Source organism: Hypanus sabinus, chromosome 9 (assembly GCF_030144855.1).
Source record: "Hypanus sabinus isolate sHypSab1 chromosome 9, sHypSab1.hap1, whole genome shotgun sequence".
Lineage (NCBI taxonomy): Eukaryota > Metazoa > Chordata > Chondrichthyes > Myliobatiformes > Dasyatidae > Hypanus > Hypanus sabinus.
In genome coordinates, this window is record NC_082714.1 from 57,072,435 (window position 1) to 57,098,548 (window position 26,114).

Here is a 26,114-nt window from a genome sequence, read left to right on the forward strand (position 1 = left end):
TGACTAGAAGGGCTGTTTCTGTGCTGTAATTGTTATATGGTTATATGATATGTTTGAGTTTTCCAGTGCCATCCTTGAACACAGTCATAGCATCATCCGGTACCTTTCTTAATTCACTTTTAGATTACTCTGTTGCAGGGAACATGGCATGCAAATAGTAGATGGAGTTCCAATCAAGTTGTAGTTTTCTCAGCCAACATGGCTCCACAATGCTGGCCCTCCTGTTCTTTTCCACATACAAGCCCAGTGTGGCTTGTTAATTGTAGTATTTCACTGATACAAACGTCATTCCTACAGGGGTAATCTTTTCTTCAGTACAAGTCCTCAGTTGGATATCTGCAGCCTTCATTTCAGTATCTTTGAAATGCCATTCAAACTCACTTTGTGGAATGACTGAAACAGCTCAGCCAGTATCCAATTCCATTTAAATTAATTTGCCATTCACTTCTAGTGTAAGCCATATTGCTAGTCTCCTGTTAGTTTTCACACTGTAAATTTCAAGGCTACTTAGTCCTGTATTAGAACCATCGAACATTACAGCACAGAAACAGGCCTTTTGGCCCTTCTTGGCTGTGCCGAACCATTTTTCTGTCTCATCCCACTGACCTGCACCTGGATCATAGTCCTCCGTACACCTCTCATCCATGTACCTGTCCAAGTTTTTCTTAAATGTTAAAAGTGAGCCCGCATTTACCACTTCATCTGGCAGCTCATTCCACACTCCCACCACTCTCTGTGTGAAGAAACACCCCACCTCCCATGTTCCCTTTAAACTTTTCCCCCTTCACCCTTAACCCATGTCCTGTTTTTTTCTCCCTTAGCGTCAGTGGGAAAAGCCTGCTTGCATTCACTCTATCTAATAATTTTATATACCTCTATCAAATCTCCCCTCATTCTTCTATGCTCCAGGGAATAAAGTCCTAACCTATTCAACCTTTCTCTGTTACTCAGTTTCTCAAGACCCGTCAACATCCTTGTAAACCTTCTTTGCACTCTTTCAACCTTATTAATATCCTTCCTGTAATTAGGTGACCAAAACTGCACAAAATACTCCAAATTCGGCCTCACCAATGTCTTATACAACCTCAACATAACATTCCAACTCTTATACTCAATACTTTGATTTATAAAGGCCAATGTACCAAAAGCTCTCTTTATGACCCTATCTAGCTGTGATGCCACTTTCAGGGAATTTTGTATCTGTATTCCCAGATCCCTCTGTTCTACTGCACTCCTCAGTGCCCGACCATTTACCTTGTATTTTCTACCTTGGTTTATCCTTCCAAAGTGCAATACCTCACACTTGTCTGTATTAAACCCCATCTGCCATTTTTCAGCCCATTTTTCCAGCTGGTCCAAATCCTTCTGCAAGCTTTGAAAACCTTCCTCACTGTCCAATACACCTCCAATCTTTGTATCACCAGCAAATTTGCTGATCCTATTTACCACATTATCATTCAGCTCATTGATATAGATGAGAAATAACAATGGACCCAGCACTGATCCCTGTGGCACACCACTAGTCACAGGCCTCCACTCAGAGAAGTAATCCTCCACTACCACTCTGTGGTTTCTCCCATTGAGCCAATGTCTAATCCAATTTACTACCTCACCATGTATATCTAGCAACTGAATCTTCCTAACTAACCTCCCATGCGGGACCTTGTCAAAGGCCTTACTGAAGTCCATGTAGACAACATCCACTGCCTTCCCTTCATCCACTTTCCTGGTAACCTCCTTGAAAAACTCTAATAGATTTGATAAACATGACCTATCACGCACAAAACCGTGTTGACTCTCCCTAATAAGTCCCTGTCTATCCAAATACTTGTAGATCCTATCTCTTACCTACTACCAACGTCAAACTTACTGGCCTGTAATTTCCCGGATTACTTTTAGAGCCTTTTCTAAACAATAGAACAACATGAGCTATCCTCCTATTCTCTGGCACTTCACCAGTAGATACCGACATTTTAAATATATATGCCAGGGCCCCTGCAATTTCAATGCTAGTCTCCTTCAAGGTCCAAGGGAATACCCTGTCAGGTCCTGGGGATTTATCTACTCTGATTTGCCTCAAGACAGTGAGCACCTCCTCCTCTTCAATCTGTAAAGGTTCCATGACATCACTACCTGTTTGCCTTATTTCCATTTCTTTAGTAAATACAGATGCAAAAAAAACATTTAAGATCTCCTCTATTTCTTTTGGTTCCATACATAGATGACCACTCTGATCTACAAGAGGACCAATTTTATCCCTTACTATCCTTCTGCTCTTAATATACGTGTAGAAGCTCTTTGGATTATCTTTCACCTTGACTGCCAAAGCAACCTCATGTCTTCTTTTAGCCCTCCTGATTTCTTTCTTAAGTATTTTTTGCACTTTTTATACTCTTCAAGTACCTTATTTGCTCCCTGTTTCCTATGTATGTCATACATCTCTCTCTTCTTTATCAGAGTTCCAATATCCCTAGAGAACCAAGGTTCCTTATGCTTATTCACTTTGCCTTTAATCCTGACAGGGACATACAAACTCTGCACTCTCAAAATTTCTCCTTTGAAGGCCTTCAGATATCCATGATCAAGTTGAAACTAATGGTGTTAAGATCACTGCAACCAAAGTGTTCCCCTACACACACTTCCGTCACCTGTCCTAACTCATTTCTTAATAGGAGATCTAATATTGCATCCTCTCTAGTCGGTATCTCTATATATTGATTTAGAAAACTTTCCTGAACGCATTTTACAAACTCTAACCCATCTAGACCTTTAACAGTATGGGAGTTCCAATCAATATGTGGAAAATTAAAATCCCCTACTATCACAACTTTATGTTTCTGGCAGTTGTCTGCTATCTCTCTGCAGATTTGCTCCTCCAATTCTCGCTGATTATTGGGTGATCTATAATACAACCCCATTAATGTTGTCTTACCTTTCCAGTTTCTCAGTTCCACTCATATGGCGTCGGTAGACAAGCTCTCTAATCTGTCCTGCCTGAGCACTACTGTAACATTTTCCCTGACTAGCAATGCCACCCTTCCACCCCCACCCTTCGTCCCTCTGCATCTATCACGTCTGAAACATCGGAACCCTGGAACATTGAGCTTCCAGTCCTGCCCCTCCTGTAGCCAAGTTTCACTAATGGGTACAATGTCATAATTCCACGTGTCAATCGAAGCCCTCAGTTTGTCAGCCTTCCCCACAATATTCCTCACTTTGAAATAGACACATCTCAGAAGATTATTACCACCTCACACAACCCTTCTATTTGTGACTTTGCATGAACCTTTAACATCATTTATTTTCATCGCTGCTCCACTATCTACTCTGGCGCTCTGGTTCCTACCCCCCTGCAAATGTAATTTAAACTCCCCCCTCCACCAAAGCACTAACAAACCTCCCTGCAAGGATATTGGTCCCCCTGTAGTTCAGGTGTAACCCGTCTGTCTTGTGCAGGTCCCACCTGCCCCAGAAGAGGTCCCAATGATCCTGAAATCTGAAACCCTGCTCCCTATGCCAGTTCCTCAGCCACGTGTTCCTCCTTCATTGCATCCTATTCTTACCCTCACTGGCACGTGGCACAGGTAGCAATCCAGAGATTACCACCCTCAAGGTCCTGCTTTTTAACTTCCTACCAAGCTCTCTATACTCACTCTTCAGGACCTCCTCACTCTTTCTTCCTATGTCGTTGGTACCAATGTGTACCATGACATCTGCCTGCTCACCCTCCCATTTCAGAATGTTGTGCACACGATCAGAGGCATCCCTGACCTTGGCACCCGGGAGACAACAAACCATCCAGGAGTCTCTGTCACGACCACAGAACCTCCTGTCTGTACCTCTAACTGTTGAGTCCCCTATCACTACCACTCTCTTCTTCCCCCCTCCTTTCTGCACTGCAGCATCAGACTCAGTGCCAGAGATCCGGCTTCCACAGCTTGTCCCAGGTAAGTCATCCCCCCCCAACAGTATCCAAATCGGTATACTTGTTGCTGAGGGGAATGGCCACAGGGGAACCCTGCTTTGCCTGCCCTTTCCCTTTCTGTTGCCTGACAGTAACCCAATTACCTGTGCGGTGCTCCTTTGGCGTAACTACCTCTCTGAAACTACTATCTATAAACTTCTCATTCTCCCGAATGATCCAGAGGTCATCCAGCTCCTGCTCCAGTTCCCTAACACGATTTGTTAGGAACTGCAGCTGGATGCACTCTTTGCAGGTGTCATTGTCAGAGAGAGAGGTCTCCCTGACTTCCCATATCCTGCAAGAGGAGCATTCCAACATCCTGCCTGGCATTCTCTCTACTCTAAATGAACAAAACAAAACTTAGTGGAACCTACCCTCGCCTCTGCCGGTTCACGCCGAAGCCTGTTGAGCCAAAGCTGTCCCACCCTGACTCAGTCCACTCTAATGATGGCTGCTGTATATGGCGGTCTTTTTTTAAACCTTTGGCGTGCTACGTCATGGGCCTGCGCACTCTGGCCTCTTTTCCCCGATCAGTAAAAAAAAAATTGGCTTCTCTCTGAGATGTCTTTAGTCCTTTACTCTTAGCCTCTTGCTTTGATTTAAATAGCCAGGCACCACTCCACTAGTTGGCATATTTCACTCCTGTACGCCCTTTTGCCACCACCTGAGAGTCTACCAACAATGCTTGTATCATCAGCAAATTTTTAGATGGTATTTGAGCTATGCCGAGCCACACAGTCATGCGTATATAGGGAGTAGAGCAGTGAGCTAAGCATACACCCTGAGGTGTGCCAGTGTTAGAAACATAGAAAATATGCAGCACCATGCAGGCACTTCGGCCCACAAAGCTGTGCCGAACATGTCCTTACCTTGGAACTACCTAGGCTTACCCAAAGCCCTCTATTTTTCTAAGCTCCATGTATCCATCCAGGAGTCTCTTAAAAGACCCTATCATTTCCGCCTCCACCACCGCTGCCCGCAGCCCATTCCATGCACTCACCACTCTCTGCATAAAAAAACTTACTTCTGAGATCTACTCTGTACTTACTTTGATCGTCAGTGAGAGGGTAAGTTGTCCCCAATCCGCACAGGTTGTGGTCTTCCGGTTAGGAAGTCAAGGATCCAATTGCAGAGGGTGGTACAGAGGCCCAGGTTCTGCAACTTCTCAATCAGGATTGTGGGAATGATGGTATTAAATGCTGAGCTCTAGTTGATGAACAGCATCCTGATGTAAGTGTTTGTGTTGTCCATTGAGATTGTGTCTGCCGTTGACCTATTGTGGCGATAGGCAAATTGCAATGGGTCCAGGTCCTTGCTAAGGCAGGAGTTCAGACTAGTTATGACCAACCTCTCAAAGCATTTCATCACAGTTGATGTGAGTGTTCCCGGGTGATAGTCATTAAGGCCCCACATTATTCCTCTTAGACACTGGTATAATTGTGGCCTTTTTTGAAGCAAGTGGGAACTTTAACCCGTGGAAGTGAGAGGTTGAATATGTCCTTGAATATTCCTGCTAGTTGGTTGGCACAGGTTTTCAGAGCCTTACCAGGTACTCCATTGGGACCTTCTGCCTTGTAAGGTTTCATTCTCTTTAATGTGGGAATACATATTCTTCAGTCTATGAACATTGGTCACTCTGCCCCCATACATTATACATATAGAAATGCAACTTTCCAAATCATGTTTTTGAATGGTTAACCTGCTTGAGTACAAATCCTAAATATGTGTCCATGTGCAGTTAAGTTATTTACTGCCAATTATAGAACAAGAGAAGTAATAACTTGTGAAGATTTTAGTTGTCAATTTTGATCTTTCCAAATTGTATGTTGTGAATTATTCAATGTCAGATAAAAATTTTAAATTCAGCAGTGCAACAGAATATTTTTTGCACAAACTTGTTTAATAAACTATTAGGTTATTAGAAAAGTAGTGCCAGTGAATTTAATTGTCTTTTAGAGTGAAAAGAGGCTGAATGCTGTAACAACAGAAAATTGTATGGTTTTGTTATGAGAACTACCCAGGTATAGTGGTCATTCTTTCCCCATCCCCAAAAATACCTTCTCAGTTCCAAAAGGATGGAACTTAATTTGGAAAGTAAACTTGAAAACTGTTGTAACTAAAGCTAATGTGTGTATTTTGCAGAAGTTCTTTGTATGTTTTGAAGCTTCTGTCTTTACAAAACTGTTGGAATATATTTAAATAAGAAAATGAAAATGATAGTTAAGTTTGAGGGTGTAATTATATAATCAAATCAATTGAAACAAAAGGGTAATCAGACTTATCTGCAAGTGAGGAACAGCTGTACCAACATACAATTTGAACTGAATGCTCTGCTATCAAGGGTCAAGAATTTCCACCGAGCAGAGTTCTCTGACCTGCTATTTTTAGATTTGCACTTCCAGAAAACATTCCTTTTAAATGCAATTATCCACTTGGAAAAAAGGGAAATAAATATAATCAAAATTAATTAAGTCTGTTTTTGACTTTCATATGCAAATAATATTCACAATGACACTATATTAATAATGCAATATTTATGACCCAGAGCAGAGAAAGGTACCTTGACCAGCTCTGTCTGTTATACCAAAATGGGAATTTAATCCTATTTGTACTTCAAATGCTAGAATGAAAAATAAATATGCTTTAGTTCTCCAGGTTGCAACATCCACGTGAAATGGTACTATTTGGATGCACTTCTAATATTTTTCAATATCTCACTCATTTAAGGTAGGTTCATAAGTAAATGGATGATATGTTGTGTGCAGAGGTTAAACATTAGTTTTATAAGTGTTAAGTTGCCAAATAATTGGAAATATTGCTGTTTCTGAAGGTTTAAGTTTGATGAAATTGAACTTCCTCCTCATTTAAATAATTCTACTTAACAGTAAATTTTAGAAATCTTATTAATTTCAAATGCAGGGTTGGTCAAATGAAAATTTAAAAGAGATTTTCAAATTTATTATGGAATTTAATTAAACATGTAAACTATTTTCTTTGGAAATAGAGGGAAGAAAGTGTTATCAATTAAAATTATTATTTAAATAGGAATAAAAGTGTTTGAGAAAATGTTTATAATTGAGTTTTGTGGTAACAAGTGCTTTGCCATAGAGTGATGTTGAGGAAGACTTGTGCAACTTTTAAGGGAAAATGTCATAGAATATGAAATGGGGGAGACTGCAAAACAATAAATTGATCTATAGATTTATCTTGTAATGGGCTGGTATGAATTCAACATCTTTTGATGTTCTAAACTTCTACAGAATTGCGGCTGGTTGAGAAATAAAAGCAACATCTTGAAACACTCAGATCATCCAGCATTTGTGGAGAGAGAAAGTTAAGATGGACATGGAGATGTTTACTCTTATGGGAGAATTTACAAATTAGGATGTTTAAAAATTGGGGACAGATGAGGTAAAATATTAATTCTGAGGGTTGGAAGTTCTTGAAAATTTGTTTCTCAAAGAGTAGTGTAAGCAGAGTCACTAAATATTTATAAGGCAGAGGTAGATAGACACTTGAGTAATGGGTTGAAAGATTACTGCTGGTAGAGAGGAGTGCAGTATTGAGATTGCAGTCAGATTAGACAGGATCTTATGATGCATTGATTTATACAGTTATATAGCTCAGAAAAACAGGCTCTTTGGCCTGACTCATCTATGCTGGCCAAGATGCATGAGGTTCTTCCTATTTGCCTGCATTTAGCTTGTATCTCTCAGAACTTTTCCTGTAAATTTAACTGCTCAAATGATTTTTAAACATTGAAATTGTACTTGTCTCTGGCAGCTTGTTCCATATATCCACCAAACCTACGTTTGGAAAACCTTGGGCCCTCCAATCCCCTTGACATTTACCTCTTCTTACTTTAAACCTAAGTTCTGTAGTTTTAGATTTCCCTAACCTGGTGTAGAAATGGCTATAACTATCTCCCCTATCTATACCTCTCATAGTTTTGTAAATCTTTGTGAGATCACCCCTTAGCTGCCGTCACTCCTGGGGAAACATTCTTAGCCTATCCACTGTCAAAGCAGCAGACTTGAGAGGCTGAGTGGTCTACTCTTAGTTTGTATGTTCACATTTTAATCCTTCTCTCTTCAAAATGAATCTAACCTGCTTACTATTTGCAGTGCTTTTCCTCTTCATGTCACATTTCCGCATCTGTCATCCTTGCTTTATAATAACAGTTTAAGAACAAGGCCAACCTTTATGCTGTGCTTCTTGTTCTGAGCAATTAAGGTATTCAGATGCCAAAACCCCTGGGAATAAAGCTGTAATGAAGTGATGGAATATTGTTAAATACAGCTGAATGAGGAGGTTCATGTAGTAATCAAAAAGCAACGAAGTTGATTATTAAGACATCCAATAATGGTAATTAAACTGAACTTAAATTATTATGTTTGACACTGAGCAGAATGGCTTAACTTTATTTAAAATTAAGCCATACCAAGTATATATTTGTTAAGTGCATTTAATCTGTTTAAACCCTGAAGTGTTTTTTTAAACTATTGTCAGAGTGAGTTCTTCTGTACTTTTTATTTTTATTTGTCTGTTTACTGTCAAATCATTACACTTATGGTCACCTCTGAAATCAGTAACTGTCTAATTATTAGTTCTGCTGGCTCTGACAAATTTTGCCATCAGCACCACAATCAATCAGGCTGTACCTAGGCAGATCCTACAGTTATAAAATGCTGTTGGGCTAATTGTCAAGTAATTTTGAACCAGACGATTTATGGACCTAATTAATTTTAGTAGGGATCCTTACTGGGAGGAATAAATCTCAGACTCAAGTTTAATGTGTGTAGGCCACAGGAAATGATATATTAATGCTACTTTTACATGGAAAGGAATAAAGAACACATCAATATTATTTCTCATTCTATTTTAATTATATCAAAGTACTTAGAGACTTCACTTTATTTTAGCAACTACCAATGCTAATAAAGGAATTGAAAGCCTTCACAACTATGAATTTGTGATTGAAATTATTGAGCAAGGGGCATTTTTGTGTGCTGAGAGCAAATCCTGTGTGTTATAATGCTGCAATTTGCCTGGTGGTGTTTACTTCTCTACCTCTTCTGTCACTCCTCTGTGCTTTGTTATTGAATTGTGCCTTTGACATAAGAGTCATGCCATGACATGGAAAAGAAAAAATATTCTTTTGTTCCTTTTTCAGAATCAGAATCAGGTTTATCAGCACTGATATCAGTTGTGAAATTCATGGCAGCAGTTACAGTGCAGGAATAACAAATTACTTCCTATAAGTTACAGTGTTAAAAAAATAATTGTGCAAAAGAGGAATAGTGAGGTAGTTTTCATGAGTTCATGGACCATTCTGATGGCAGAGGGGAAGTAGATATAAAACTATGCAACTATTAAACATTCATCCTCAGAAGAAATTAGCACTGCTTCAGCTGAAGTGACAATGCTGCTGTAATCATATTGACATTGCAAGCAGTGATGCCTTTGCCAATATATTTATATATTATACTTTCATGTTCATGCTGAGGCAGCACAGTAGGTGAGGGTTTAATTGGCTAGCCCCTTGTGCACACAGATCTGAGAAGGTACTCAAGAGCAGATGAGTTCCTGTCTCTTTGGGCTGGCTCATTTATTGTTGAGCTTACATTCACCTCTTTATCATGTCAATAGACTAACATAACAGATCCGCTATGCTGCTGTTTGGGTAGTTTGAATGAGGTAAAAGCATGCAAAGAAAGAATTGATTAAACTTGCATGCTCATATGTTTATACAGCCTAAGCAAATATGCAAAATAGTTAATTCTTTTACAATATTATTTTAAAATTAAGGTGATAATTCAGTGGAAAAATTATAAAGGTATAAGACCAGAACAAAACAATCATTTTTGCTGTGTGGTGAAGTGTTAACCTGTGTTCTATAAGATTCACTTCAAGTTTTGCTATTGGATGTCTGTGGTAGCCACAACAGTCTGTCTAATTTTTATCAGCCAGCTTGATTATGGGCAATAGCCTCCCCAGCATCTAGGGTATTTTCAATGAGCAATGCCTCAAAAAGGCAGCATCCATCATTAAGGACCCCCATCACCTAGGATATGCCCTCTTCTCATTGCTACCATCAGGGAAGAAGTACAAGAGCCTGAAGGCACACACTCAATGATTCAGGAGTAGCTTCTTTCCCCTGTGCCATCTGATTTCTGAATATTATAAAAGTGCCTATCATGTTTAGAAGTTGCTTTCTGTGTTTGTTCATGTAGCGTTTAAAAATTTAGGGCTTTGTTGGGTGTGTATAGGACATTGGTGAGATCACATCTGCAATGCTGCATCCAGTATTATTTTCTTTTTAAAGCAAGAATATAAATACTTTGGAAGCCACTCTGCCAATGTTTACTCGGTTCAAACTGGGAATGTTCAGATTAGACAGGCTAGGCTTGTATCTGCTGCAAATTAGAAACTTGAGAGGCAACTTCATCATAAGGGATCAGATCCTGGGTAGTCTTGGCAGGGTGGATGTGGAGAAAATCTTTTCTTTGTGAGTTTATTGTGGGTAGGCAGGGTTGTGGAGGTCAGGTCACAATCAGATCAATCTCATCTTAGAGACTAAATCGTCCTCCCTGCACCTAATTTATATGTTTGTATTGCAGCTGAGTTGTTTGAATGAAATGACTGCGTGTAGTTCCTGCATAGGTTTGTCATACCATGGTAATGAAGTGGTTAGCGTGACGCAATTACAGCTTGGGTCGTTGGAGTTCGGAATTCAATTCTGGTGTCCTCTGTAAGCAAGCTTATACATTCCTTCCTGTGTGTGAGTTTCCTCCCACAGTCCAAAGCTGGAATGGTTAGTAGGTTAATAACATTGTGAATTGTCCTGTGATTAGGCTAGGGTTAAATCAGTGGGTTGTTGGGTGATGTGGCTCGAATGGCCTATTCTACACTGTATCTCTAAATAAGCAAATCAACAAACAAATAAATACCATATATGCAAATCTGGCTAATAAAATAGGAGATCGGGAATTACAGACTGAGTTTGCCAATAAGCTACAGTAGTTTACTCTAATTCTATTAGTTACGTTTATAATTGGATTTTAAGTTAAGATTTCAGCAGAAGTGACTCACAAGTAGATACAGAGAAATTGTTTCCTCCCGTGGAGGTTCCGGAACAAGGGAACATAATCCTAAAATGAGATGTAAGGCAGGAAGCACTTTCTTCATACAAAGAGTAGTAGAAATTTGAACTCTTGTTCCCCAGAAGGCAGCAGGATTGTAAATTTCATGACTGAGATTGAAAGATAATTTTTTGTTTCGTGAAGATATCAAGGAAACCGGAATAAAATTAGGTAAGATGTACAGATCAGCCATGATTTAATTGAATACAGGTAGTAGTTTTGCCATAATTTGACAGTTACATTCCAAAGAAACCTCATGTTATGGAAAGTATTATTACAGTAGGACAGGCTATAGTTGGCCTTGAAGCACATATTTAAACAGGTTTTCACAGTCATGATCGCGCTTTATCCAATATGCTCCCTAATTCATCAACTGTAACAGATTGTAACCAGTTTGTGATAGGGAAATGAGCATTATAGCAGAACTACTTGTACTGGAATAGAATTGAGACACATAATGGCATACTCTCGTTCTTGTGTTTCAGTATTTAAAACAACAATGTTGCTTTCACACTATGGGAGTGTAACTTGCTGATGACTTGCCACTTAGAAAATCTTGTTATCTGCCAGAAGTCCACCACAGAAGAAACTGCATATGATAAGAGACCCCCACAGCTAGGTGTTTGCATAATTTCCTTTAAGGCTGCAAAGAATAAGTGGCACTATATTGCTGATAAGTGATTAAAATAACTTTCAGTGCCAGAAGCACGTTAAAATAAATGCCAGGAAACATATTTTGTACATTGAATATAGGTTTTCTTGAAGTCCTTTCATTGGATAGCATTTTTGTTTGGCTACCTCAGTGTATTTTTTTAAACTTTGATTTCACACTTTTACCACATCAAACAGGAGTATTTTGGCAAGCTGAGTAGATCGTCTAGATGAGCTATTTTACGGTGGCGGAGTTGAGATTAATGATTTAACTCTGGTGAGGAATTATGGGCGTGACCCTGTGTCCTTACCACTACATGGCTTGTTTGGAGTTTCAACATTCTCTGGATCTGTGCCAACTCTCAGCTTCTTGCTTACAACAAAGTAGTCTTACCTGTTGACTTGCATGTAGAGGCCAGCTTGAAGATGTCTCTGAACAATTACAGCATATCACCTGTGGAACCAGAGGAGTCGACACACTTGATTACTGCTATACCACCATCCAGAATACTTACCATGCATCCCGCACCCACAATTTGGAAAGTCTGATCACCTGGCTATATTTCTACTTTCAGTGTATACGCAGAGACTAAAGACCGCAGCACCAGCAGTGAGAACCAAAATAGAATGGTTAAGGGCACTTACAACCTGCTTTGAGTTGGTGGATTGGTCATTATGAGGGATTCATCTTTGAATCTGAACAAGTACATCAGAGTTGTCACTGACTTCATCAAGACTTGTGTGGATGACTGTATGCCTTTAATAACTTACTGGACAAATCAAAATCAAAAGCCATGGATGAACAAGGAGATTTGTGGTCTGCTGCGGACTAGATCTGTGGCAGTCAAGACTGGTGATCCAGGTACCACCTATAGAAGGCTTTTTTAATGAGCAAAGAAACAATTCTGATTGAAATTGGAGACAGAATTGGATGCCTGTTAACTCTGGCAGGTTTGTAGGCCATTACTTCCTACTAAGCGAAACCTAGCATCATGAATAGCTGTGATGCTTCACTCCCAGATGAGCTGCACACCTTTTATGCACACTTTGAAAAGGAGAATAAAATTACACCTGTGTGAATCCCTGCAGCAAGTGGTGACACAGTGATCTCCATCTCTGAAGACAACATTAGAACACCTTTCAAGAGGACGAACCCTCGCAAGATGTTGGATCTTGATGGTGTGAAAACCTGTGCCAATCAACTGGCGGGAATGTTCAAGGACATTTTCAATTTCTCACTGCTGTAGTCAGAAGTTCCTACCTGCTTCAAAAGGGTGACAATCATACAGTGCCTAAGGAGAGCAGGGTGCGCTGCCTCAATGATTTTCACCCAATGGCACTCACATCTACTGTGATGAAATGCTTTGAGAATTTGGTCATGTCCAGAATCAACTCCTGCCTAACAGGAACCTGGACTCACTGCAACTTGCCTATTATCACAATAGGTCTATAGCTGATGCAATCTCACTAGCACTCCACTTGGCTTTGGATCTCATCTGGGCAATAGTAATAAGTATGTTAAGCTGATGTTTATTGATTACAGCTCAGCGTTCAATACAATCATGTCCTCAGTTATAATCAACAGGCTCCAAAACCTGGGGTTCTGTACTTCCCTCTGCAACTGGATCTTTAACATCCTCACTGGGGCACCACAGTTTGTGTGGAAATAACATCTGCTCCTCACTGACAATCAATGCCAGCAAACCTCAAGGATGCATATTTAGCCTACTGTCCTACTCTCTTTACACTCATGACTGTGTAGCTAGGCACAGATCAAATACCATTTATAAATTTGCAAATGACACAACTATTGTCAGAGTTTCAGATTGTAATGAAGCAGCAGGCAGGAGCAAGATAGATCAGCTGGGTTGAGTGGTGACACAGCAACCACCTTGCACTCGATGTCAGTAAGACGAAGGAATTGATTTCAACTTCAGGTAGGAGAAGTCGTGGGATCACTCATCAGTCATCATGGAAGGATCAGCAGTGGAAAGGGTGAGCAGTTTCAAGCACCTAGTTGTCAACATCTCTGAAGATCTATCCTGGGCCCAACATATTGATACAATTACAAAGAAGGCACAAAAGTGGCTGTATTTCATTTGGAGCTTGTGGAGACTTGATATTTCACCAATGGCATTTCCAAATTTCTACAGATGTACCATGGAGTGCATTCTAACTGGTTGCACCACCGTCTAGTATGGAGGGTGGGGAAGGGCATTGCACAGAATCAGAATAAATTGCAGAAAGTTGTAAGCTCAGCCGGCTCCATCTTGGGTTCTAGCCTCTTCAACATCGACATTACCTCTTCAAAAGGTTATGTCTGAAAAAGGTGGCACTATCATTGAAGACTCACATCATCTAGGACATGCCTTCTTCTCATTGCTACCTTCAAGGACGAGGTACAGGAACCTGAAAATACAGACTTATTGTTTCAGAAGTAGCTTCTTACTTTCTGCCTTCAAAGTAAGTTCTGTATGGACAGTGAACCCATGAACATTACCTCACTACTTTTTCCTTTCTTTTTGTAGTACTTATTTAATATATATTGATACTTGTTGCAATTTATACTTTTTATTATTATGTATTGCAATGTACTGCTGCCACAAAAACAACAAATTTCACAACATATGCAAGTGATTCTGACCAACCTATTGAGAAATAAATTGTGGTATTGCAAGTTGAGAAGAAAGTACTTTTGTTGAAACAATTTTAATGAATACATTCAAATTATTTCAATAGTTTAATTTTAATGTGCATTTCAGAAAGCTTTTTTTTGTATCAGCATGTCAGTAGGAAGTGCAGCTTAATTTTTCATGCTGTCACTTTTTCTCTATGTTTGCAGCAGTGAAGTCGGATGTTTACGTGGCCTGGCCAGTTGAACCCTTGTGTTTCTAATCATAACATCACCTATGGAGAATAGTTCTGTGACAGATTTTAGTTTAGACCTTTCACCTTTTCTTCTCCTTTAATTTCATGCTGTAAAAACAGCATAATGAGGGGTTTACTGACCCAATTGGAAGTTTTAATAAAACCTATTAGTGCTAAAAGTTGTTCCTTAAGGAAACAATTACTAAAAGAAACCCTGCTTGGTGCTGGCTTCGCTAATGGACCTTCCCATTAAATGTTTCCAGATTGGTTGATTAACTCTTGCACTACCTCCTTTAACAGCAGAAATTATGAATACAAAGTTGCAGTGCTGTTTTAGTAACTAGAGTAACATACTGATGAGACTTCTTTATGCAATGTGGTTGAACTGTGGCTATAATGGCGGACCCATACCAAGACATAACCACTGCAACTCATTATGTATGTTTAATCACAACCCCTTTAGTTACTGATCAGTCAGCAACAGCATTAGAAATGATTGAAATAAGAATTATTGGTTTTAATTAAGTATTAGACTTTGGACAAAAGGTCCTTAGAGACCTTCTATCAAATATTCAGCAGCATGAATAACTCACACTGGACTTAACAGTTGTAAAGCTGTGAGAGTTCAAAAAGAATCCGAGGAATTAGTTAGAAATAGTGAAAGGGAATGAAGTTACATTATTGTGTTTTTATTGTAGAGAGCAGACAGTTAAACTGTGAGGACATCTCATTGGTAAGTGGTGTATTTTACAAATGTTAAGAGAGTCATGATGATAAAAGAGGACCTAGTTGTCTGTACACATGTCACTGCATGTAACATGCAGATGTAGCAAGCAATTTGCAAGGTAAATGCTTTGTTGGCCTTTATTTAAAGGGGATTTAAGATGCATTATTGCAATTGTATGTAGTCTAGGAGAGACCCCAGTTGAAGAAAAGAGTATGATTTTGATCTCTTTACCCAAAGAAAAAGAGGTACTGTATCTACTACAGAAGGTTTGCAGCAAAGATTCACTGGAATGATTGCTGGAATAGTGGGTTTACCATTTGAAGATAGATTGAGTTGATGAGGATAGAAGAATAAGTGATTACTTCTTTGAAGCTTTTATAAAGCTTGATGGGAGGATGCTCATTGAGATCATGAAAAGAAAGATGAATCGATTTCTGTATAGGGTGGAAACTAAGTGATTATCTCCATAGTATAGGAAAATGCAGCTGAGGTCATTCAGGGATCTTGATGAGAGCTGGAGCAGGCATGAAGGGCCAGGTGGCCTATCCTGGTTCTTATGAAAAGTGCTCCATATGTTATTCGTAGGACACCCTAGTTTTTAACTTTATATTTGACCTTGCTTCAGAAACTCATTACAACACATTGCAATCACAATGAAGTTTACAAACTCGAGATAGCTGTAAAGTTTAGCATAGCTAAAACTAAGGTTTGATGACATCTAAGGGTATTGTTTGGTAAATATATCTATTTAATTATGTCGATATTTCAGCATGCAACAGCTGAAAAAAAGCATGTTGATTGCTGAACTAAGCAGAAATTTCAAATCTGCATAAAGAAGATTCAGAATATCACACTGGTGCTATTTTGGTCAAATGGCATTATTATCACTGAGGTTTGCATTGTACAGTACCAAATCCATTTTAGCACATTGGTATCCATATCAACAGAATCAGTAGTTTCTATTCATATAAATGAATAGGAACCTTGACTGAAATGTGGCCCTGTGTTTTTGAGGCATTTAACAGCCCTTCCAAAGGTGAAACCTTTGGGCAATCCTGCCATGGAGTTTTAGTATATGCATTTGATTAACTCAGTGCAAAAGCAGTCTTGTAGATATGGTTAGCACGTGACATATTGGCACTGTTCACAAGTGGATCTTGAGAGGTACAAGTCCTCATAATTACATTTAAAAGATTGTTGAGAGGAGAGTAGATTAAAAGGTTGTCTTTTTGGTGAATACATTTATGAGTGTTGTATTATTTTAGAGATACTGATTCCTCAGGTTCTAGGCATCCAGCACTCAGCTGACTGTTTGTATTGTACACCAGGATTGAGTTTTACCAGCTTCAGAGAGCTGAATAAACTGACCTTATACAATGACCTAGAATCTGGTGAGGAGTGGCAGGCTCTGTACAGTTAGTAGGTCTGATACAGCATATAATGAGGCTCTGCCAACAGAATGTATTACGACCATCAAAGACAGCAAACATTTTCTAAATATCTCTGCTAGGGTCCTTTAAATGCTATTAAAATGAATATAATGAAACAAAAATTAAGAAAAATAATAAAGCACAGTTTAAAATATTTAAAATAAAAAGTAAAATTTGAAGTCATTAGCTTATGCCAAAAAGTATTTTCACTGGGTGAGTGACCCAGTCATTTATGGTACAAAATCAAGGGCCGTGTAGTGCTCTGGATGCTTTCTTGTGGCACTCAGGTTGATGGTGAGTCCAATCGTGGAGTAGCTAGTCAGATGAAATGGCAAAATGCTAAAGCATCTTGGACTTCCACATTTGGCCTTGTGCACAGGAGTCTATGATGTTGAGCTTTAAATGGCTGGAGGCCAGTGGTTTCCTTCAGAGTTGTTGGCTATCAGTCATCATGATTCACCCCCATTCCCTGTGGTGATTACCTATTATTTACAAATGTAACTGATGGGATGAAGGGAAATGAAATGTGATTTTAGGGATCCACTAACTTCAGGAGTGGCACAGTCATTCATGAATGGTGAGGTTAATGTTGCTCACATTTCTCTTGCCGATTTAAGATATGAAAGTTGCTACTGTTTGAATAGCACTGGCTATTTTTAGCACAAAGAAATTATTTATTCTGAGTAACGTTATTTCGAGGCAGAAAGGAAATTTGTGGCAATGTATGAAATGGCAGACCTAAAAGTATTTTTTTTTGTGTCTGCAGTTTTCAGATATGGGTGTCCCCTCCTTTACAAAAATAGAGCGTTCCTATGAAACCTTTCTTAAACGGAAATGACGTAAAGTGAAGAACCATTAATTTATATGGCAAAATTTTTTGTCAAAGTGAAAATCCTCTTTGTGATGCGAAAACAGGTAAAAGCGAAGTGGCATAAAGTGAACATTCGTAAAGCGGGGGACACCTGTAGTTTGTAGGTATATTGCAAAACATTGGCCTCCTGCAACATATCCTTATATTGTTCACAAGATATAGATGAATGGATGACATTAACGTGGCAGTTTATGTTCACTCTAGTTGCCCTGGGTGGGGGGCAGGGATTGTGGAAATGGAATTACACGTCAGACAGAACATTCGAGATCATTAGAGACCTGTATGTTACCTTTCTGGTACTAATACACTTAGCATCTGAAATTTAATTTTGATTTTAAGACATTGATATCTTATATTTTATGTTTTAAATATTTGAGATTTTCTCATTATATTGCTTGTAAAACTCTTGAAATAGATGGTAATGATGCTTTTTGAAAGTTCAGTTTGCCCCATCTGGAGTCAGTATTCAAAACACAAACAAGAGAAAATTTGCAGATGCTGGCAATCCAAGCAACACCCACAAAATGCTGGAGGAACTCAGCAGGCCAGGCAGCATCTATGGAAAAAAGTACAGTCGACATTTCAGGCTGAAACCCTTCATCAAGACTGGAGAACAAAAGCTGAGTAGATTTAAAAGATGAGGAGAGGGGAGAGAGAACCACCATGTAATAGATGAAACCTGGAAGGGGAGAGATGAAGTAAAGAGCTGGGAAGTTAATTGGTGAGATGATGTGAGAGAGGGAAATGGGTAATAGAGAAGGGTTGGGGGACAATAGTGGAAGTTTGAGAAATTGATATTCATGCCATCAGATTGGAGGTTACCCAAATGGAATATAAGGTGTTGTTCCTCCAACCTAAGTGTGGCCTCAGCATGACATGGATGGACATATAGGAATGGGAATCGGAAGCAGAATTAAAATGGTGGTCACTAGCAGATCTTACTTGTTTTGGCGGATAGAGCGTAGATGTTTGGTGAAGCGCTCTCCCAATCTACATCAGTTCTCACTGATGTACAGGAAGCCACACTGAGAGCACCAAACACAGTAAATGACCCCAATAGACTCCACAGATGAAGTGTCGTCTCACCTGGAAGAACTGTTTAGGGCCCTAGATCAGGCATGGGCAAACTACGGCCCGCGGGCCATATGCGGCCCGTTAAGCTTTTTAATCCGGCCCGCAGAACTTGATGAAATTATATTAATAAACCTTGTTAACGTTTTCTCCCCGCAATTCTGGCGTTTTCCCAATAGATGACGCACTGTATATATATTGACCTTTGTTGAGGTGCAGCGTATTACTCCACATTTGCGCTTTACTTTGTGACCTTGTGGCGACCCATTTCCTGGCACATCCGAACCGGCTCACAATTAGCCAGCGTTCCGGCTAAGAGAGAACGCCTGCGGGGATTTGTGAGCACAGAGCTCCGCATACCGGCGCGCTCTCCCTGCTTTGTCATTGTGCGGGTCGTTGTTGAGTTTTGGCACAGGGGACAATTGAATAAGAAGGAGCAGGACGAGTAGACCTGCATCTCCTACCGTTTTTGAAATAAAGACAGTCAGGAGGAGAGTGATGATGATAATATCTTGAAGGATAACAGAATTTTCAGTGCTTTAAAATAATAACTGTTACTATTAAAAAAAGCTGTATTTTATTCCTTTAATTTTCAGTGTTTTAAAAGTCATTTTAATAAATAGCTAAATACCATGGGACTTCAAAGACAGATATTTTGTTGTAATGCATTTGTTCATTTTCAATTGAAATTAAAGCACATGTTTTCTACATATCCCATGATATTTTATTTTCTCTTATGAGGTGTATTACCAAAACACTCCATCCATCTGCTCCTGGTCCTGTCAAATTTTAGAACCCTTTGTGGCCCTCAAGTCAAAAAGTTTGCCCACCCCTGCACTAGATGGTACTAGGGGAGGAGGTGTAAGGGCAACTGTTCCACTTGCAAGGATAACTGCCAGAAGGGAGATCAGTGGGGAGGGATGAATGGACAAGGGAGTCATTTAGGGAGTGATCCCTGCAGAAAGCAGAAAGTGGGGGGGGGGGGGAGGTGAAGATGTCATCTCACCAATCAACTTCCCAGCTCTTTACTTCATCTTCCTCCAAGTTTCACCTATCACCTGGTGGTTCTTTCTCCCCTCCCCCAACCTTTTAAATCTACTCCTCAGCCTTTTTTCTCCAATCCTTCCAAAGGGTTTCAGCCCGAAACATCGACTGTACTTTTTTCATAGATGTTGTCTGGCCTGCTGAATTCCTCCAGCATTTTGTGTAGAGTCAGTATACTGTATGTTGATATAATGTTTAATTTTACAAAATATGCATCTTATTTGTCATTATCCTTGGTTTGGAATGTGTTTTATTTACTAAAATGGTTTGGTTACAATTTCCATGCAATTAATTTCCTGGATTTAATGGATGAGATTTGTTGACAGGTCAAAAATAATACGTGAATTTAGTAAGTTTGAGTGCTGAGTTTTCTAAGCACGTATCAATACAAATTGAATTTTCCAGATAACTCTAAATGATAATTGGGTAATTTCTGTAAAATAGTTTAAAAATAATTCTGGTATTCTTCTGTTGTCTATATTAAGGCAAAACATTCTTCAAGTAGACAATGAGAAAAAAATATGAAATTTTTGCACCAAGATAATAACTTTTTTAGATGAGGAAATGAACAACAGGTTCAAACAAGGCCTGTCATTTTATGGATAAACAATGAATAACAAAGTTAATGTGTTTTGAATTTGTTGTGTAAATTTACATAATGGGCATAATACTTTTTATTTTGAAATAAAGTTTGAATCAATAAATGTGATTTCCATGGAGGAATTGAGTTAGCCTTTTGAATCAAATTGATTTGTATTATAACATGAATGGATCTGAGATATGACAATTTTCAAATTTTAGTGCAATGCTCACAGAAGATGCCTGAGATCTGCGGAGTATTCAAACTTTATAACCAGTTTTGAGTGAGAGGAGGAAGAAATGAAAGAGTTGAGAAAGAACATGAACTGTGAACAGATCACTGTTAAAGGGAGTGATTAATGTGTAATTTAGTTATCAATACATTCATGGTTCTGAAAGTTCCACACTGACTTGATATGGCTTGCTTTAAGTTGACTTGTCAGTTGGGGATTGGACCAGATTCTGCCTATTTCCAGCTCCAATGTTGAACTTCAGGAAATGTTCAACTTGTAGCTGCTGGTGTAACCAGTATTTACATGACCTAACCTGTGAAATTTTAAGATTGAATTTTTTGATTCCTACTGGCCTTGGATCATTGAGGCAGCAAGGACACTAACTCATTGCCACATCAACTTCTCTGCTGACTCTTCTGTTTCTTCTGATCCTTACGCTCTGTGCTGACTCCCCCTTCTGTCTTTATCATTTGGCCGTACAATCTCTCCTGAATGCCTTTGCTCCCAACCCTTACCTTGCTGACCCAACCTTTTCTCTTCGGTTCTTCCCCCTCCCCTTGTCCTGGCCTTCTGTTATCTCCTAATTTCCCTCATCTTGTATTCCACAGTTTCCTCCTTTGCTAACCTTCCTGGTTTTCCAAATGTTGTCCCCTGCCTTCAACTGATTGTGTCCTAATTTTGCTCAGTCTCCCCCTTTACTCATGTCCACCAGCAGAGGGACTGGAAATTTTTAAATTAGAGAATATTAAACAATGAATTGTATCATTCACAGTGGAAGATGCGAAATGCTTTTCTTTGAACCATTCAAATTATTAATATTCTGTTTTTGGCAGTTATGAAAACTCTCATTAGCTGAAGGTTTTTAGTTATTTGACAGTCCTAAAAGTTACCAATACTTGGCTGAGGGAGAACGTTAAGAGCATAAAGTCATGCAACACTAAGAGCACAAGAGAACTGTGAAACAGTTCTAGTTACTCTCTTCAGGAAAGATGTGCTGGCACTGCAAAGGGTGCAAAGGAAATTTACATGGATGTAGCCATGGCTGGAGATCTACACTGCAGGTGAGGTATGATTTTGAAATAAAGGGGACTGAAGGGAGATTGACCTGTAAAACAAAGCAGTGCAGATACTTTCAATTTGAAATGTAATAGAGAATGCTGAAAGTTTTTAGCAGGTCAAGCAGCATCTGTGAAGAGAGAGATAGTGGTAGTGTTTCAGGTTGATTACTGCCCATCTGCGATAAAATGCATTAAATCATGGCAGTTCTAGAGAGGATGAATAGGAAGGGCACATTTCGCTTGAAATGGTTGATGATGGGGGATGAAAGTTTCAAATAATTAGGAATATAAGGGAAGAAGTCTGAAGAAAAATATTTTCATTGGTGTCCATATCTTTTTGCATAAGTGAGTAATGGATTGAGAGGTATCTAGGTGAGCACCTAAGGACCTGTAATATGACTATGGAACGTGAACTGGAAAGTGGGAGTAACTTGCTTGGTTCTTATTTTGGCTAGCGTGGGTAACATGGGCTAAAAGGTCATGAATGGAGACACTGTGCCATAGGTTATTGATTCTCTGAATCACCATTGGAGCCTCCTAGGCCCCTCCATTATGGTGAATGTCAATGTGTCACTACCATTGTTGGGCATTTTGATTGCCGACGCCAAACAAATCTGGTGATGATGGAACATTTTGGGATGTTTGTTGAAAGGTATGACTGAATTATTTCCCCCTACCAAGCTGACTGGTTTTTGGAACAGCTAACTTTTTGTCTGTTGATGTTAGCAAAGAGGACCTGCATGTATATGAGATGTAGGAGGACTGGAGCACTTGGAGAAAATCTACATGGTCACAAGGTGAATGTGAAAACTCCATACAGACAGCATCTGAGATCAAAATTGAACCAGGGTTTCTGCAAGGCAGTGGCTCTACTAGCTGTGTTACAAACTGTCTATTAATGCTGACTTAAGTATAGATGGGTGGTAGAATTTGGATGTGATGCTGGTGGTGGTGGGGGTTCCTGAAATAATGAATGGAAATTCATGATCATTCTCATTTTTTTGCCAGTCCCTCCTGCATTACAGTCATTTTTTGTACATCTACCCTGTCAATAAGAGGAAATATCTTCTTCAGTTTGTAGTGCTGCTGCCTCGCTGCTCCACCAACCTGCATTCAATCCTGACTACAAGTGCACTTAAATATCTGCTGTTTGTCGCCTATATCATCAAAGTATGCAGGAGAGCGGGGGGTGGGGGGGCAAATTTGGGGTGTTGATGCGCCTGTTCCATTTTTGTTCACTTTTTTGTGTGGGGTAGGGGGATTTGGGGGTTTGCTGATCGTGCTTTTCTTTCTTGATTTCATGGCTACCCAGAGAAGAAGAATTTCAGAGTCCTATACTTTGATAATGAACTTTTGACCTTTGAGAAAGGGAGATCTTATTAATTCATAGGATTAGTACCCCAGTTGACACACAGCTTTGTTTGACTACAGCTTTGCATTGGGTTAGGTCTGTGGTGTGGTTAGAATCACTGCTTGTAAGTCATCATACAGTTGATAGAGAATTAGGAGAAATTTCTGAGGGAAGATTTTAGAAGATTATTCCAGGGTCTTTTTTTATGGTTTCCAGATCACATGTTTTTATAAGGGCGAAATAGGTGACATATAATTGCTAACGTTGCCTCCTGGATTTAATATTCTCATTCTGTGAAGATCCTGTGCATTGTGCCAAAAATGGGAAGACTTCCTTCTGTTATTTGATGAGCAGCTCAGTGCAGTCACATAAAGGAGATACTTAAGGAGTTCATCAAAGTGCTGCTTCAAACAACAATGGCTACTTCTCTATCCTTAATATGCAGTTATGTTTTTTTGTTCATAGTAGGGTGATCTCGTGGGCTATAGATGGTCCTCAGAGCATTATCGAATCTATCATTTCGTCATTCCTGAAGTTGCTGGATCCCCATGTTCAGTAACTTGCAGTCTGCTTCATTGCTTTGAAAAAGTTAGGCAACTGCACTGAAACCACGCTTCACTAAAGACTATGTTGGGAAGGTAATAAAGAACATCTTGACCTTTTTTGACAGTGCAGGATAGCATTCAAAGATTTCTTTCGGCAACCAAATGTCTTAATATGATTTTTTGAACCTTGGATTCAGCTAAAAGCCATTTTGTAGAGGGATCAGTTCTTCCTCCATCATTCCTGTTAATTCCTCATTACAAGTGTTCAGGAATGATTTTATTACCCAATCTGAAATTTGGATTGAGAGAAGATCCTGAAATCTCTCTGACATGTCTTTATGTAGCTGACCCAGGTGGGCACAGAGTATTTGAAGATCATTATCTGATATTATTTCTTTCTCTTCCAACTCAAAGAGGCTCAGAAATTGGAAAAGGTTGTGATGGCCAATGTTGGTGAGCAGAGTGTCCTTCAATAACTTGAAATATTAACTGCTTTTCAAATCTGTTTATAATCCCCTTGCAAATAACAACACTTGAACCATACTTTCATCTTTTATGAAGCAAACATAACCAAGAAACAAGGATTCATTTTCTGGCAAAGTTGACTCATCCAACTGCAGAGCAATTTCTTTTGTAATATCTATGTTGCATAATAACGCGCCTTCCACATTTTCAGACATTTCATCTATTTGTCTTTGAACAGAGTTGTTGCTGAGCATAATTGCTTTAATTATTTGGTCTGGTGCCTTATGCAAAATGGTACTCAGAGCTTCCCTTAATGTTGGCAGATTCAGTTCTTCTCAAATTGAATGGGGCTTTCCAGATTTAACGATGAGCAATGAAATGTTGTGTTAAATACACAAACCTTCACTGTCTTGTTGTGAAATGCTGACAAACATATTTTGAAGTGTTTTCTGTTTCTGAAAGTTTTCACCAAGTGATTGAAAGTAAGTCAAGTTCTTGTTTATTTTATTAGCATCTATTCTCTTCAAATGTTCAAGGAGTCATTTAATTGTGTCAAGTACATTTGAAAGGCTAGATTCCGAACTTGTTCCAATTGAACACCATTATCCCAATTCATAGGAACTGTGTCACAAAAATTGCATCACTGCATGATTAGATTGTGGGAATGGTCGTAACGCGCAGTCCGAGCCGGGAAATAACATGATTTCTTCAGTCCAGATTTCTCATGATAGGCCAAATACAGAAGTGTCACATTGCTTTTCAGCAACTACAATGCGCTTCAAATAAAGTTTAACAGAATGGTGGGTTAGCAAGTCAAGAGGTGATTATGTGATCATTGTAATGAATTATGAGGCACTGAGCATTGTGCTTAAATAATAAGTAGTTCATTTCTTAAATTAAGCCTGTAATCTCTCAGCTACCCCTTTTGCTACTAAGCACCCTCTCACCCCCTTAGAAATTCCCACCTTCCTCAAGGAGGTGATATTCTTCACTTTACGAATCCAGATCTTTCCATACTTTATGACCTTGGCATTGATATTGCCTAGGAGGATCAATTTATCCCCTTCTGGGACACCAGTCAAGGTTTTTTCAAGTTCGAAGTACAACTCATACTTGGCTTCCTCCACAGCTTCCTGGCTTGGGTGAATGTACCAATGAATGATGTGAACTGGCATTTCAGGTATTGACTATCAACAGTACGTATGTAACTGGATATAGCTGATCTTTTCAGTGGTAGAGTTTGAAGAGTAGAGGTCAAAATTTGTGGGATCAAATTAAAGTTGCATTAAAAGCTTATGTTCTATGCCACTGTTCTCAGTAGAAGGCATATTTCATTAGGGTGAAGTATTTTTTATGAATATGTTGATGAAGGAATAGGACCTGCTATGACTCAACACCATGCTTGTATTTAGAGGGTTAATAAATAAGAGTAGATTAAATCTTTCTGGCAAACTTCCTGTGTGTTTAACTTGAAGCAGTACTTTGCCATCTGTTTGCTATTATTACGTATAGTTAGGATGTTTAACTTTTCCTCCAGCTTGTATTCAATTCCAAAAGTAATATTACATGCCTATATGTGGTTTACAAATTCAAAACACAAAGAATTTATTTAAAGGTAATGTACTTCGGAAAGGGGCAGTGTAGTAATAATATTTTTATATTTTGTTTGTTGCTTTATGATTTTAGCATTCATGAAATCATATATTTCCCCACACAGTGAGAATTTATACATCTATGACTTTTGCTATGAAGTGTATAAATATTCATGTTTTCTTCTAATGACCTAGTGCACATTCATGGTGATGTTATTTTTAAAGTTGGTGAACTGTATTTGCAAAAATTGAATGCGACTTTTATCAAATATTTAATGATTTTCACTAATTACAGCCCATGCCTGAAGACCCATACACAATGATTCAAAAACAGCTTCTTTCCCTCAATCAGAATTTGGAATGTTCATGAATCTATGAACACTACCTCATTATTTCCTTTTTAACACTTTTATCCGTTTGTAAATTATAGTGATCTTTTTATTTTGTAATGTATTGCTACTGCAAAGCAATGAATTTCACGTCAGATAAAACAGTGTTAATAAATCTGATTCTGATAGAAACA

At 39.0% G+C, this 26,114-nt stretch overlaps 1 protein-coding gene across 2 annotated transcripts in view; it reads left to right on the top strand.

The window, feature by feature from the left end:
• Positions 1 to 26,114, top strand: part of lmf1 (lipase maturation factor 1) — a 649,165-nt gene that overhangs the window by 74,741 nt on the left and 548,310 nt on the right. The window contains exon 1 of one of the 2 annotated variants that reach the window (XM_059979757.1): positions 6,673 to 6,691. The exons of the other annotated variant lie outside the window; for it this stretch is intronic. The gene's annotated coding sequence lies outside the window, so the exon portion shown is untranslated. Of the gene's footprint in view, positions 1 to 6,672; positions 6,692 to 26,114 lie in introns of those variants that run through there. 2 annotated transcript variants of the gene reach the window in all.